Genomic DNA, 13,238 nt, shown 5'->3' with positions numbered 1-13,238 from the left:
CACTATGTTATACTACTTCTCAAAACAAAATTAATAGAATATTAACAGAAAATAAAATTCCGATGTATATACTACATATATATGTATATACATATATAGATACATATATACACATGTATATATGTATATATACATGTGTATATATACATATATACACATGTATATATACATGTATATATACATATATACACATGTATATATACATGTATATATACATATATACACACGTATATATACATATATACACACGTATATATACATATATACACATGTATATATACATATATACATATATACACACGTATATATACACATATACATATATACACACGTATATACACATATATACATATATATACACATGTATATATATGTATATATATGTGTATATACACTTGTATATATATGTATATACATATATATATATATTTTTTTTTTTTTTGAGACAGGTCTCACTCTTTCACCCTGACTGGAGTGCAGTGGCCCAATCTGGGCTCACTGCAACCTCCACTTCCCAGGCTCAAGCGATTCTCCGGTCTCAGCCTCCCCAGTAGCTGGGACTACAGGGATGCCCCATTACCACCTGGCTAATTTTTGTGTTTCTAGTACAGATAGGGTTTCACCATGTTGGCCAGGCTGATCTTGAACTCCTGACCTCAAGTGATCCACCCACCTCGGCCTCACAAAGTGCTAGGATTGCAGGCATGAGCCACTGTGCCTGGCCTATTTTTATATATTTTTATATTAGAAACTAGGCCAGCTGTGGTGGCTCACGCCTGTAATCCTAGCACTTTGGGAGGCCGAGGCAAGTGGAGCACCTAAGGCGGGAGTTTGAGACCAACCTGGCCAAAATAGTGAAACCCCATCTCCACTAAAAATCCAAAAAGTAGCCAGGCGTGGTGGGGGGGCGCCTGTAATCCCAGCTACTTGGGAGGCTGAGGCATGAGAATCGCTTGAACCTGGGAGGTGGAGATTGTGGTGAGCTGAGATCCCACCACTGCACTCCAGCCTGGGTGACAGAGTGAGACTCTATCTCAAAAAAAAAAAAGCTATTTTGGTATTTTGGTGGACTTTTTATAATCACAGACTTTTATCAGGCAATCCCATGTGCAAGTTCCTGAAGCTGATGTACTAGTTTTCAGATGTTTGCTTTCTGCCCATAGTGGGGGGCTTGCAGGCTCCAAGTGTAGATAATCTCCAAGGTTTCCATTGTTGCCTACAAAGTCCCTGGGTAATTTCTACTTTCTCTACCCTCTGAGACACTCTCAGCATGCTCTGACTCAATGGAATATTCTTGATACATAGAATAACTAGGGGAGAGAAGAAAATAGTCCCTTCCACATCTCTCCAAAAGAGGCCACTATGAATTTTCTCACCTCATTGACCCTTCCATATTTTCTGGCCTATTTTAAATTGAATCCAGATGAGGAAAAATAAGGTCTCACCATGACCCAACAGGTAAAGGAAAGGCATGAACTTGGCTGACACTTTCCCTTGGTGACAGTCTAATTAATCCTACCACATTTCTTTCTCTTTTTTTATTACTTGTTTATTATTTTTGATACAGAATCTCACTCTGTTGCCCAGGCTGGAGTGCGTGGTGCGATCTCAGCTCACTGCAACCTCCACCTCCCCAGGTTCAAGCAATTCTCGTGCCTCAGCCTCCCAAGTAGCTGGGATTACAGGCGTGCACCACCAGGCCTGGCTAATCTTTGTATTTTTAGTACAGATGGGATTTCACCATGTTAGCCAAGCTGGTCTCAAACTCCTGGCCTCAAGTGATCTGCCCACCTCGGCCTCCCAAAGTGCTGGGATTACAGACTGAGCCACCGTGTCCTACCCTAATCCTACCACATTTCTACTGGGTTTCATATGTTACAGCTCAAGACCAAGTCTGACTAATGATTAAAATTGTTAGCATGCTAAAGTTTGGTGCTTGTGAAACCCAGACAGCAATACTCAATTAAAAACAGGGCTACTTAAAAGGTTAAACAAAAGCACAGTTGATAAATGTATACGTTCATTTCTCATTAATTATCTTAACCATTATTTAATGTTTGGGCAAAAAAATACAATTCAACAATATGATGAAATTCAAAGTAACGTTTTGACCATCTAATTCATAATTTATAATATCCCAGCACCAAATTTTTATAGCATTGTTCAGCTAATGGGTTCAGAGAAATATTCTGTGATTGTTCTGGGGAAATTAGAGACAATAGTTGAGCTGAAAAACACCTGAGTGGGCTAGGCGTGGTGGCTCATGCCTGTAATCCCAACACTTTGAGAGGCTGAGGTGAATGGATCACTTGAGGTCAAGAGTTTGAGACCAGCCTGGGCAACATAGTGAAATCCCGTCTCTACTAAAAATACAAAAAAAATTAGCCGGGCATGATGGCAGACGTCCATAACCCCAGTTACTCTGTAGTCTGAGACAGGAGAATCATTTGAACCCGGGATGTTGAGACTGCGGTGAGCCATGATCATGCCACTGCACTCCAGCCTGGGCAACAGAGTGAAACCCTGTCGCAAAATCAATCAATCAATCAAACAAACACACAAAAAACACCTGAGTGTCTTTTCCTCTTATCAATCTTAAACTTTCTGGGGATGTGTGAGGTGATTCCGTAACTACTATAAACACAGAAGGAAACACTGGGGAAATGTAGCAGCTCAATCACCTTCTCCCTGCTTTCATTTAATGCTGAACTTGCTATAATCAATAATTGATTCTGATTATGCTCCTGTCACTAATTTCAACTGAACTATATATGGGGGAAAAAGCGTCTCATAATGACCACTTCTCCGTAGGTAAAATGCCATATCTCTGAGATAAGAGAGAAAGCATAAGAGCTTTTGTCAGTTCCCCTGGCTCCCTCTGTGTCTTCAATTCCAGTCCCTTTCTCAAGGTCAATATTCAGGGAAGCACTTAGGTTTGGAAGTATCACAGGAAATCTGTATGCAAATGCCTAAGTGATTTGAGTATTTTCCCTCTTCTGCATAAAAGCATTTGAAGTCCTTGAATTATTTGTTAGCCTTTCTCCTAGATGATTGAGCAAATTTGTTGATACAACAGAATACATTTGAAAATCTTGTGGAATAAACACACAACGGGTCAGCTTTTTAAAAAAGAAATGTGCCTTTTAAAGAACATCTGAAATTTTCTCAATGACAAATATTCTTTGATCTTTGGGGTAGAAGAAATAGTCATTAAAAAGTGAAAGTAGGTTAATCCACATGGCTATCGTTCTCACTCTACCGAATCACTCTTGTTCAGTCTGGGTAATGATTACAATTATATGATAACCCAAAATTTCCACCTCCAAGCTGTTCATTTGTCCTAAGGCTGTTGCAGAACAACAGAATTGCCTCAGGTGACTATGCTCCTGTGCATGAAATTATTTTCAACAGCCTGAAGCATAACAGAATGTTTTATGTGACAAGTTTAAGAAATGTTACTTATCAGACTGCACAAGAGTCACATTTTACCTCTGTTGTCAATCTGATCTGTCTGGTTGGATTTTTTTTTAAAAGCTTTCATCATACTTGCTCTGCATCTCAGATACAGTGTCAAACTAACATATAAATGAAGTTGCTCTCTAAAGCCTGGGCACCCTAACTTAGACGTCCTCCATCTCCTTGTACCTGATATTTTCTAGCTCCCCTTGGATTATTATAAATGTTTGAAGAAATACAGAGACAAATCTTTTCAAAGAACAGGAACTGAATGTTTACAATGACAGGTAACTAATTAAAAATGACTTTTGTATTTTTTAGTTATCTGAAACTAAAAAATACTTTTATATCATACAAAACAGAGATACTTTTGTATTATACAAAACTAAAAAATACTAGTTTGACGTTTGATGACATTCAGAAATTAGGAGCACAATTTGGAAGAATCATTTAAGTATTCTCTAAGCACCAGAATTACATAACACTTGTCTTCAGAAAATATAAAGTATTTCTCAGCATAAGCCTGTCTAGACCAGAATAACCATGGAGCTAACAGAGGTCAGCCCAGAGATTAGCAGAGGCCCATGGGTGCATGTGCTGTTCCCTTTGTTATATTGTGCAGGCAGGTGATTCACCCTGGGCCTTTCAACAAGTTGCAGTGGAGAAGGTGTCAGGCAAGCATAATTTGAAAGAACTCAGATGAATCTCTTTTGCTTCCAGTTATGATTGGTGTCAACCGAACGCTTTTAAAATCTTATCAATTAATCATCCATTCATTCAAACATGCACCAAGAAAATATCTATGAAGGGAAAAATCTGGTAACCTGGCAGGTTTGTTAGTCACAATTTTCCATTAGTGAGTCAGCATGTTGTCAGCTCAGGATAGTTAATACACTTCCAGGCGTCATCTAGAGGAAAGAAAGGCAGGGAAGAGGAAACAAGAAAAAGAAAAGGAAGCAAAAAATACAAAAATATAATGGAGATGAACTAGAATGGAAATTGGCAGCACTGAGTGTATGGCTACCTAGTAAATTTGTGATTCCAAATCTGGAAATTTATAAAACAGATTTACGTGATTTCCTGGATGATTTTCAAATTCAAATCCTGATATGACTTGGTCTCCCTTTTCCCTGTTTCTTCCTCTCTCTTCAGTGCTTTTCATTATTAAGTACATTGTATAAAGTCCATAGAGATGGTAGAAGTTGTGTGCAACAAATGGTATAGCAGGCTTCAGGTAGAAAGACATGAGGTCATTCTGAGCTTGTGGAAGAATGTGGGCAAAAGAATAAAAACAAGACTATAATAGCAGATTATAATGCTTTGGTGAGCACTGTGCAAAGAGACCACATTGTAACAAATGGTTCAGGTGGAAAATGGTGGAATATTAGGTTACGTAGATATGAGACAGCTTTCAGAGCATCTGACCCCTGGATGGGAATTGAATCCTTGTGCACTGTTATTAGTCTCCATTGCTGTTGTAATAAATGAACACAAAGTTACCAGCCTAAAACAACGTCCATTTGCTGTGAAGTGGCAGCAGCAGGATAAGGTATCACGTCGCATTGCTTCACACCTTCATTAACTTCATATTCTGTTTTCTACATGCCCTCCAGCCTGGGCTCACACCTTCTAAATAAAATATTACCCCTGTAACCCTTCCCTCAGTCTCTACTTTCTAGAGGATGTTAACTAAGATTATCCCTTTGTTAACTGTGCACCTCATAGACATGTACTCCAGCATGTTCATAGGACATTTGACCCATTGGCCAAAATTACCTGGAAGGACTTTAAGAGAATACCTCTCTCTTAGAAATATAAAATTGGGCTGGTAAACACTAATTTCTTACTCTGCTTGCAGCCAAAATCGAGGTGATGTAGATCACTATGTATACTGAAAAGCAGAGAAAGCTGACCTGCTCAGACAGAAAAGAATGAACCAGTCCAGGCGCGGTGGCTCATGCCGGGTGGATCACGAGGTTAGGAGATCGAGACCATCCTGGCTAACATGGTGAAACCCCGTCTCTACTAAAAATACAAAAAATTAGCCGGGCGTGGTGGCAGGCGTCTGTAGTCCCAGCTACTCGGGAGGCTGTAGCAGGAGAATGGCGTGAACCCGGGAGGCAGAGCTTGCAATGAGCCGAGATCGCGGCACTGCACTCCAGCCTGGGCGACAGAGCGAGACTCCATCTCAAAAATTAAAATAAAATAAAATAAATAAATAAACAAACCAGATTTACAGATAAGCAGAGATCTGAAACCATAGGACCTCAGAGAGATAAGCTGATCCTCAGGAAAATGGAATTAATGCTTGCCTTCATTTCTGATGAGTTTTCAGTTTTTTGATTTCCTTCCCTTTTAATCAGATACACTTATATCTTCTTAAGTTCCCTCCCCTGGGATTGAGCTAGTCTGAAATGTGGTTCAGCTGCTTGCAATCAAAGGGAGTATTCAATTATTGTTGCTACGTAACAAACCATCCCAAGATCTGATGACAAAAATCATCCACTTTATGATGCTCACAGATTCTGTGGGTCCAGAATTTGGACAGGGCGTGAGAGGAATTACTTACCTCTGCTTCACAATGCCTGGGGCCTCGGCTAGGAAGACTTGAAAGCTAGATGTGATTCACTGGCTGGAAGCTGGAATCATCTGGAGGGTCGTCACTCATATGTCTGGTGAAAGATGCTGGCTGTTGGCTAGGGCCAAGCAGGGCTGTAAGCTGGAACATCTCAAAGTAGTCATTCTATATGGTCTTTCCACAGGGGCTCATTGGACTTCCTCACAACATGGCCTCAGCATTCCAAGAGAGGAAGGAAGTGTGTGGCATTTTTATGATCCAATCTCATAAGTGACATAACAGCACTTCTGCCATACTCCAATGGCTGCAGCAGTCACAAAGCTCCACTCAGTCTCCAGGAGAGGGGATGTAGACTCCACCACTCTATGGGAGGAACGTCAAGATCACATCGAGATCTTGTTGCAGCCAACATTGGAAAATACAATCTGATGCAGGACTTGACCCTCAGATAATAGGTGGGTTGGAGCCAGATTCTGAAGGTTTCCAGGCAAAGTGGGAGGTTTGGAGTCCATCCTGGAGTCAGTGGGAACCAGAGATATTGGAGCAGAGAAGTGAAATGGAAACAGAGGACTAAAAAAAGGTAACTAAATAGAAAAGACAAGAATTACAGTCTCCTGAGATTGTCCCATTTAATATGGCCAGGATTTTATTGTCTGATGCCTTATCTTTTGTGTTTTGAAGACAAGCCAGACTGACACTATCATAAAAATTATAAAATTTATTCCCAACGATTTTGTGTTACTGCACCAATTTTGTTCCACAATAGAACTAAAAGCTAATGGAGGCCTACATGTGGCAATATGAGTATGCAAAGTAAATCAGCATGTACCAGTTTATGGAAGTGATCTTGTTTTATTCTATTAGAAAAAAAATGATTTTCATTGTTTATCATAGCACTGACTACACACAAAGCGCTATTCTCTCGCCCCCATTTGAGGTCTACATTGGAGGTTTTCTACACACAGGAAGTGTTGGCTTCAGTGGAAAACTTTTGAACAACACGTGACATTCTCACACATCTACAGAATGTGGATGTGATTCAGGTTTAGCATGGAAGTTTAGTAGCCTGTAAGGAAAGGCTGTGGAGTAAATTATTAGTAAAGTATTCATCAAAGAAAATAGTCTAAAATCTTTCAAGAGCAACAGTATGTATTTTTTTCTTTTTGCCAAGAACCTATTTTTTATGCTACAGAAATACACACTTTTATCCATCACAAGTTTAGGTCAAACATTGTATCTAAAGACATTTAAAGAAATCCAAAAGAGTAATACTAAATTAAAGATACTATGTAGAATTTTTTGTACCCAAAAAATTTCCTAGTACATTTATTTCATCTATTTCAACAGCTGTATATGCAGCCTTCGATTTACTAGAAATCTCTCTGCTTATTTATGTCTCCCAATTGCATTTTTCATTGCTTGTTTAATAAGAAGATATACGGATAAAACTTCAGCCATTTTTCCAAAGTATCCCTCATTAAAAATCACAGGAAATGATTCTGGAATAAAATAAAGGTTACATGTACCTTAGACTTTACAAATCAGTACTTACATAGAAAGAGACATATTGTTTTATGAAAAGATATTGGTTTAATGATCTATATGGAAGTAATATTTCATTCTTAAAATAACTCTAGTTTTCATAAGGGATCCAGTTTTGTACTCATAATGTGTTTTACGCTGGGGAAATCTGCCATTTCCATAGAACTGATATACACTGTCTTCACTTTTGAAGCCAAGGTAGGGAACATTCTCTCTCAGAGTAGGCACATAGAAGAATCTTGCACCTTATTTGTTTCACATGTTTAAATATTGTCTTTATCTTCCAAGTGTTTCAAATTTCTTAAAGTCTGAGACAGTATCTCTTCCTTGTTAAGGTGTTAAATAAGAACTTACTGAACTGTTGGATTCTGTACAAGAAGTAATGGCTAAACTTACTGCAATCTTGCTATTAGTGTTTTGACACGTATCCACCATCTGATGAGTAAAAGTTTGGATGATTTGGACAAAAATTCCAAATATATATTAGGTTAATATATGTACAATCTGTGATCACGATGTTTACAATAAAGATATTTTATTCCTTCATTCATTGCAAAAAGCTGACAGATACTTTCTAGGTGATGGAATAGTACCTATGTGGAACTTACACACCAGAGGGCAAGAAAGGAGATGAATAAGTAATCCAAGAGGATGGTTTGTTGTGTCTTAAAAATGAGGTCTAAAGCAGCAATAAAACACCACAGTCAGCTTTCTGCTGTTGCTGCCTTTCCAGCCCTAGCCACAGAACTGAAGCTCTCCTCAATCTCAGACCATGAGATAATCTAATTTTTCAATTTGTAATGAGGCTTAGTATCTGAAGCTGTGGGAATAAATTATTCAGGCACTAGCTCAGGGGGCAGAAGCAACAGAGACCTCTACTTTAAGGCATACCCAAAGGGCTCCTAAATGAAACCCACCAAAGAATTAGTCACTGGGACATGCAGCAAACTAGAATCAGGGAAGCCACATCAACCAGCCTGTCAGAAATGTGAGACAGATGTTTGTCTCAGAACAGATGGAAATAAAGACTGGCTGATCCTTCTGCCCTCAGATGAGTCTCTTTTCCTCCAGTATTTATGTGTGCCTTCACACAAAGTGGCAGCTAGAGGATATAAATACACAAATAATAAGTTGCTTTCTTTTTCTTTTTTCTCTCTTTTCTTTTTTCTTTTTTATTCATTTATTTTTCTTTTTGACAGGGTCTTGCTCATTTTCCCAGACTGAAGTGCAGTGGTGCAATCATAGTTCATTGCAACCTCAAACTCCTGGGCTCAAGTGATCTTTCAGCCTCAGCCTCCCGAGTAGGTAGGACTACATGCACGCCACCATACCCAGCTAAATTAATTTTTTAGGTTTTTTTTTTTTTTTTTTTTTTTTTCTAAAGACAGGGTCTCACTTTGTTATCCAGACTAGTCTCCAACTGCTGGTTTCAAGTGATCCTCCCACCTTGGCCTCGCAAAGTGCTGGGATTACATGCAGGAGCCACCATGCCCAGCCCAGGTTGCTTTCTGTTCCAATGAGTTCAAAAAGTGCACAGGCTCTGGTCTAATCACTAATCATTTAGTTTCTGAGATTGAAATGTTAGCTCACAGTATTCAAACCAGTATGCTTTTGCTGTGATACTCAGTTGCCACAAATAGCAATAATATTTGGCCCTGATTGAGGTACACACAGGACACAACTTGGTTTCTCTTCCATCATAGCCTCCAGAGCTTGGTGAGCACCCCCTTCCTTACCCCTTACTAACATCCCCTCAACCTCTGGCCTCATTCAGGTATTGAAATATCCAGTTCCATTCAATTTCAGTCACAACAGGGTCTGCTTGTACACTCATTTTCCATCAGCTCTCATCAGGCCTGAGGACAGGGAAATGAGCGAAAGGGAACCAGGTTGTATATATATGAATGCTGTGGTAATGGAGCATCTGTGTGGGCAATTCCATGTCCCTGGCTTGGATAATGGACTCATTGCTGATCTCTTCAAGTCCTGCCTCAGCTTTTGTACATTTCCAGTCACAGCTAGGGACCTGGCCCACACACCCACGGCATCTCTGCCATACTAAATGTGGCCCTACATCTTGATCCACTGTGGGTCCCTCTCTCTCTAAACATGTCTATTTCAGCCAGTTACCACTTCTCCAGCTAAAATCAGACATTCATATCCAGGCATCATGGTCCCAAATGCCTGGAGACACACAGCAGACCGTTCTGCAAGAGTTCTCTCACCAATCTCTGTCCTGGTGGCTGAACTATGAGTGTAGGACTGTGAGCATGTAACGCTCACTCCTCCCACCCTTCTGATACTGCCTACTTTTTAGACACTTCCAAACTCTACATTTGATTCTCTTAGATCTTCCTAAATTTTGGCCTGCATGAGGATAGGGACCAGATAGACAACCTCTTCCCCTCACCACCCTTACAAGGGAAATAGAAAAGTCAAAGCTCTCTTTACTCCTAACCATTCTTTTCAAGGCATCCTCCTCTTGAATTTCAAGACATGGCTAATAGTCACTGGACCAGTTCTTCTCTTGTTAATGAATCGTATGCATGTATCTCCCAGCTGGCTGTCTCTAGAATATGAATGTATTACCATCGGTCATCCCAAATTTGAGGCTTACCTGAAACCCCAAGAGAGCAGGAAAATCCCATTTCAAATCCTGTCATATATTAAATTTATTTAAATGATGATCTAAATTGAGACACCAATCATCAATTCTAAAAGTGAAACTAATATAGGAATCCAGGAGATATACTTGGTTGTTTTTCTCTTCCTTTTTTTTTTTTTTTTCAGATGGAGTCTTGCCCTGTTGCCCATGCTGTAGTGCAGTGGTGTGATCTTGGCTCACTGCAAACTCTGCCTCCGGGGTTCAAGCGATTCTTCTGCTTCAGCCTCTGAAGCAGCTGGGGTTACAGGCGCCCGCCACCACACCCAGCTAATTTTTGTATTTTTAGTAGAGGCGGGGTTTCACCATGTTGGCCAGGCTGGTCTCGAACTCCTGAACTCAGGTGATCCACACACCTCAGCCTCCCAAAGTGCTGGGATTACAGGTGTAAAGCCACCAACCAGACCATTTTTTTTATATAAAAAAGAATTTGTCTGAATGAAAATCTACTTGTGCTCTACCTCTCTTCTTGGCAATGCGTTCTCATTTTATTTTGGCATTGCTTATTTAACACAAGATTTTTATCTTTAGAAGAGAGACAGTAGGAGACAGAGAAAGCAGAGGCCAGTGGGAGAAATGTAGGAAAAGAAAAAGGAGAGGATATTTGTGAATGAGAGATTCAGAATTTTTAGATGATAATTTTCACCCATTATTCTAAATTCTATAGGCAATTTTGCCCCCCCATCCAAAGAAAATAAAATAAGAGCTGATAAACAATGTTTTTTACTTTTTGTGACATGACGTACATCTTTCAATGGAAGTGCTTATAATAGTATTTGGGGAACAACATACATGAATTTATTCTAACATCAGAAATTATCTCAGAAGCTGTATCATTTTACTCTGAGTATGCGAGGCTGTTCCCAGCTGATTCTCAAATGGCTTTGAAAGGCAGAGCCTCCCTGACTGCTGACTGGTTGGATTAAGGCCCTCAGGCATCTATTTGCAAGTGCTGATAAGCCTGGGGACAAGGGAACCTTCAAAGGTTTGTGCTAGGTGCCTGGAGATTCTCAAAATATATAGAACTGAAGCATTAAAAAACATGAATGTGCTACCCCAGCCCTACTGGCTAGGTCAGATATCCAAGAGAGAGAACTGAATTTCATAGAGGATTTTCCTAGCCTAGTTTGTAATTTTCTTAATCCTGCTAACCTTGAATCATATAACTCTATGTTTGATTTATTAATGTTCTTCTAACACACTTATATTCTACATTTGTGTTGGAAAGGCTATAAATATTGTTCCTTTATCTTGATCCAGTTATCATGCTTTTTATAGATAACTAGGTCATATTCTATGTGCTTGATTACAGGATATGGGCAATGATTTGTTAAACCTTTTACTCTGTTAACACACCAGTGCTGTACACCATCCTTTTGCACTTGTTTTATGAATGGGGTCTTATATAATGAAAACTGAACACGTTAAACATGTATGAGCTGTAGCATTCTTTTTCCATCAACAAAGAGTGACATTGATTATAGGACTTGGGAATCTACAACTAATTCCATGTCTAAGAACAAAAATCTCTATTTATATTGGGACAATGCTCAAGTAACCTAAATGTCCTCATACCTCACCAAACAGGAGGTAAATGAGTGGAAATGAGATAATATTTAAAACCACTACCTAAATCTTACCACTCCCCAGCCTTCACTTGCCAACCTTACAGCCTTGGCTACCACTATCACTCCCAAGCCCATCTATCTCCTCTCTACTTTTCTCTTGTCATTCTTTATTCTTTTATTCAATGCAGACTTTTTCCTTGATATAGCAAAAATTGAGAACCCTCATGTTTACATGTTATAGTCTCAACCACACAAAGATTTGAACAACTGTATCTTTCTGCGTTTTTGAACAAAAGCACGAAATCCAAAGGCACAGACTCATTAATCCATGTAGGGTAGCAACCAATCCCTGGGCCAATTAAGTGCAGTCAGGGAGGTAGCTACATTGAACATAGGCTGCTTCTGTGATAACTTGTAGATTACGAGGAATGGGTACAGTTCCAATAAAAGCAAGAGCTCTCTCTTAACAGGAAAATAGAGTCTTAAGTATTCATTCTTTCACTCATTTACCTATTATGTGCCCAATATTTTCTAGATCCTGGGGAAACAACAATGAACAAATAAGAGGGATATAGTCTGCGTTTAACAAAGCTCACAGTGTTATGGCAGAGAAGGGTAGTTAAATAAGAAATAAAAATTCAGTAAAATAATAAGCTATCATGAATACAGTAAGTGATATGGCTCCTGAGAAAATAATTTCTGATGTCAATACATTTACTGTATTCATTTACTGAATTACTTATTAAGAGAGGACTCATTGAATAGTTAAACTATTAATGTCATCAATAGGTTCTAGGAACCTCACTTCATCAATAGTTTCTTAGAAACTGGGACTTCAAGTGAAATGATGTACAGCAGGTCCACAAATAATGTCCTTTTGTTCAACTCTTTTGTTATAACACTGATGAGGAATAAAAATGGCTTTGTTATACATCATTTTGCTTGAAGTCATAGTTTCCAAGAACCTATATATGATGTTAAATGAGGACTTACTGTACTTTGAAAAAAATCATGCACCATCCTAAACACTTTGTATGCACTTTTAATAGTTTTATAGAACTTACTCATCACTTTACAATTGAAGAAACCTGATGCTTAGCCTGGCAGTATAATTTACTCAAAGTCACACAGCTAGGAAAGCAAAGATTTGAGATTTTGAGAGAGGTCTGCCTGTCTTAGTCTGTTCAGTCTTGCTATAAAAGCATACCTGAGATTGGGTAATTTATAAAGAAAGAGGTTTATTTGGCTCATGATTACAGTGGCTGGAAAGTCCAACATTGGGCAGCTGTATCCAGTGAGGGTCTCATACTGCTTCCATTCATGTTAGAAAGCAAAAGAGAAGCACGTATGTGAAAAGAAATCATATGACGACAGAGGAAGCAAGAGAGGGAAACCAAGGAAGCCAGACTCTTAACAACCCACTCTCATGGAA

The 13,238-nt window shown here is 39.2% G+C and overlaps 1 long non-coding RNA gene across 1 annotated transcript in view; it reads right to left on the bottom strand.

Moving 5' to 3' along the window:
* Positions 1–5,933: 5,933 nt before the first annotated feature.
* LOC134807612 (uncharacterized) overlaps positions 5,934–13,238 on the bottom strand; it is a 30,036-nt gene continuing 22,731 nt past the window's right edge. Inside the window, exon 3 of the long non-coding RNA XR_010148502.1 lies at positions 5,934–6,547. This is a non-coding gene — a long non-coding RNA (uncharacterized LOC134807612). The remainder of the gene's footprint in view (positions 6,548–13,238) is intronic.

Source organism: Pan troglodytes, chromosome 11 (genome assembly GCF_028858775.2).
Source record: "Pan troglodytes isolate AG18354 chromosome 11, NHGRI_mPanTro3-v2.0_pri, whole genome shotgun sequence".
NCBI classification, from domain to species: Eukaryota; Metazoa; Chordata; class Mammalia; order Primates; family Hominidae; genus Pan; species Pan troglodytes.
The sequence above is the reverse complement of the archived record's forward strand: the minus strand, read 5'-3'. Positions and strand labels throughout refer to the sequence as shown.